Below are 3,650 nucleotides of genomic sequence, written 5' to 3'. Positions count from 1 at the left end.
ACTCTCTTGAGGGACGAGAGGCCTTGCCGTGGGATCTGGCTAGACTGGGTCATAGAGCAGTCATCATGACGGCCATGAAATTTAACAAGTCCAAGTGTCACATTCTGCAGTTGGGATGGTGTAACGCTGCGGACACAAGCACGGATTGGGAGAGGAGTGGCTGGAGAGCAGCCGTGCAGAAAGGGCTTGGGGGTGCTGGTTGTCAGCCGTCTCAATGTGAGTCTGGGTCTGGGCTTGGCCCCCAGCAGTGCCTGCTGCAGGGTGCTGCAGAGCTCTGGGCACTCCCACCACAGCCCCAGCCTCTCTGAAGGACACCAAAGCTCCTGGGGGCAGGAGCTGGCCCAAGCTGGTGAACAGAAAAACCTGCTTCTCCTCCCCATCGCCTTATTTCGGACACACAGGTGGTGCTCCACCCTTCTCCCAGGAAGTCCCTGCTCCACACAGAGCCTTTCCCCAGGGGAGTGTGTCCGTGCTGGCCTGGCCAGTTCCTCCTGGCCCCCTCCCCCGAGGTGCCCACAGGGCCCTGAGCTGGTGCTGCTGCTCTGCAGAGCAAGCGGGCTGTGGTGCCCTGGCACCATGGGGTGACTACACGCTGGCAACACTGGTCTGGGAGAGAAGCAGATCTCACCAGACTGGCATCGCTGCCCCAGACAGATTTCTCCATGGCTGTGATGATACTCAGAGAAATCACAGGCCATCCCAGCTGTTTCAGGACGTCTTCAGGTGTGTCACTGGATCCAGCCCATGGCTTCTCACTGAAGACGACGTGAGTCACTCTTAAGGCTGCCTTCCTCACACCTGCTGTGTGTCCGCTGCCACTCTGGCATTGCAGACCCCGTTAGGCTGTGCGGTCTTCAGCTTCGCCCCTTGCCTTTGGGTGACTCCCCTTCTGTGGGAAGGTTTGGACGTCTCCATTCACCTGCCACCCCGAGGCACCTAGTGTCCCCAGAGATGCCCTGTGCTCTCCTGGTGGGTTCACATCCCCTTTCAGGTGTTTGGGCATCTTTGACCAGCCCTGTCCTCTGTGAGAGAGCCTCAAGCAGATGCCTTTTGACCATGCTGGATCTCCAGGGGCCTTGGGCACCCAGTAAAGGGAAGGATCAGTCCAGCCTTCATGCCCTCACGCATCAGCCTGTGTCCATGTCCCCCTCCACCAATGCAGCACCCAAGGACAACAGCAGGGCCTTGCAGCCTGCGTTTCCTGGAGCGTATTCTCCACTCCAGTTCAGAAAGAATTCTGAGGCCAAGTCTGACACTCTGCCCTGAGGAAATCCCCCTTTTTACAGAAATTCCACAAAGGAGGCCAGCGTTAGCGTAGTGACAGACTCATTCACAGAGGGCCTTTGGATCAGACTGGGTTCATCCTCCTGAGAAGCAGGATGAAAGCAAACACGTCTGAACAAACACAATTATAACCACACAATGCCCAAAAGACACAAGTTGCCTGACAGAAATTGGAGAAAAGCTGTGAAGTGAGATGGACAGGTTACTGCTGCTGAAATGTTACTACTAGAATCATGTTCCTCAGGGCGTTCTTGAGTTCCATGTTCCTCATGCTGTAGATGAGGGGGTTCACTGCTGGAGGCACCACCGAGTACAGAACTGCCACCACCAGATCCAGGGATGGGGAGGACGTGGAGGGGGGCTTCAGGTAGGTAAACATGCCAGTGCTGATGAACAGGGAGACCACGGCCAGGTGAGGGAGGCACGTGGAAAAGGCTTTGTGCCGTCCCTGCTCCGAGGGGATCCTCAGCACGGCCCTGAAGATCTGCACATAGGACACCACAATGAACACAAAACACCAAATACTAAAGAAAGGCTAAACTCAAGAAGCCCAACTTCCCTGAGGTAGTAATGTGAGCAGGAGAGCTTGAGGATCTGGGGGATTTCACAGAAGAACTGTCCCACAGCATTGCCCTGGCAGAGGGGTATGGAAAATGTATTGGCCGTGTGCAGCAGAGCATTGAGAAACCCACTGCCCCAGGCAGCTGCTGCCATGTGGACACAAGCTCTGCTGCCCAGGAGGGTCCCGTAGTGCAGGGGGTGGCAGATGGCAACGTAGCGGTCGTAGGCCATGACGGTGAGAAGAGAAAACTCTGCTCCAACCAAGAAGGCAAAGAAAAAGAGCTGTGCAGCACATCCCAAGTAGGAGATGTCCCTGGTGTCCCAGAGGGAATTGGCCATGGATTTGGGAAGAGTGGTGGAGATGGAGCCCAGGTCCAGGATGGCGAGGTTGATGAGGAAGAAGTACATGGGGGTGTGGAGGCGGTGGTCGCAGGCTATGGTGGTGATGATGAGGCCGTTGCCCAGGAGGGCAGCCAGGTAGATGCCCAGGAAGAGCCAGAAGTGCAAGAGCTGCAGCTGCCGTGTGTCTGCAAAGGCCAGGAGGAGGAACTGGGTGATGGAGCTGCCGTTGGACATCTGCTGCCTCTGGGCATGGGGGCTATGCGTGGAGGAAAGGACAGTGAGCAGTTAGGGGAGACTTCTCAGACCAAAATCAAAGCCATTTCCCATAGACACCCCTCCCAACTGCCCATCGCCTTTCAGGAAAACCTTTACCTCCGAGTTCTGATGGCAGAAATCCTTGGCATTTCTGCTGTCCTGAAAATTAAACCTTGTGTGCTCTGAGAGGCAAAGCAAGCATCCCACAGAGGCTGTGCTGGGTGGGAGAGGAGACAGAGGATTGCCCAGAGAAGGCATCCGTGCTGCAGAGGATGGCAGGGAGGTGCCTGAATCCCACCTCTCATAGTGCTTCTGGCAGCAGCTCCCTCTCACTGCTTGCCCATATCTCTGCTGCCTGGAGCTGTCCCTCCCAGGAGCTGCTTCTCTGTCTCCTCCTGGCCCGTGCTCACAGATCGCACCCCACCATGTGGGACCCTCTGCAAATATCCTGGGGTGATCTGGAGCTGTGAGCAGCCCTGACCCTCACAGCACAGCCTTGCCATGCTGTGCCCTGCCGCGGGCATCTCCTTCCACCCACAGCTGCTCCCCAGAGCGCTGTGGGGAGCTCCCTGGGTACTCTTGACCCTGGCAGGTGGAAGAGTCCCTGACCCAGCACACAGCACCCTGGGGTGCAGGGACCCTGCTCGCAAGGACAGCCCTGGGCACCCCTGCCTGCACACCCAGCTTCACACCGGGCAGCCATCCCCAGCAGAAGGCAGTCGTCATGCCTTGTCCCTCTGATGGGGCAGCAGGGCATCCCTGCTCTGGAGCGCATCCTCATCCTCCACACCAGAGAATCTCCGAGAGTTCTACTTACCGATCCTGCAGGCTGTGCGATGTGCCAGCTTCAGGAGATCCCACCAGGATCCGCAGATGCAATGCCCTGCAGTCACAGACTTACTCTCTGTGAAGATTTCTCCTCCAGGGAGCTCGCAGCATCCTCCCACCCCAGACTGCCTTGAAGCTCTGTCTGCCTCGATTCCCTCCCCTCGGGGCCTGCAGGCAGTGCCCTCAGCCCTGCTCCTGGGCAGAGCTGTCTCTCTGCAGCGCTGCCCACGGGCCATGAGCTCCCTCCATCCCAGGAGCCCGGCCCAGCTCAGCAGCAGAGGACCAGCCCAAGGTGGCACTTTCTCTGTCCCCCCCCGGGCTCCCTCCAGGGGAAACTGCTGTGTCACCTGCAGCAGATTTCCCCTCACAGATGCCATCTT

At 57.9% G+C, this 3,650-nt stretch overlaps 1 pseudogene; it reads right to left on the bottom strand.

Annotated features, from left to right (window-relative positions):
- Positions 1-1,486: 1,486 nt before the first annotated feature.
- LOC142599869 (olfactory receptor 14J1-like) lies at positions 1,487-2,461 on the bottom strand (annotated as a pseudogene).
- Positions 2,462-3,650: the final 1,189 nt, after the last annotated feature.

This window comes from Balearica regulorum, unplaced genomic scaffold (assembly GCF_011004875.1).
Source record: "Balearica regulorum gibbericeps isolate bBalReg1 unplaced genomic scaffold, bBalReg1.pri scaffold_99_arrow_ctg1, whole genome shotgun sequence".
In the NCBI taxonomy this organism is placed as follows: Eukaryota; Metazoa; Chordata; class Aves; order Gruiformes; family Gruidae; genus Balearica; species Balearica regulorum.
This window is presented reverse-complemented; position numbering and strand designations above follow the sequence as displayed.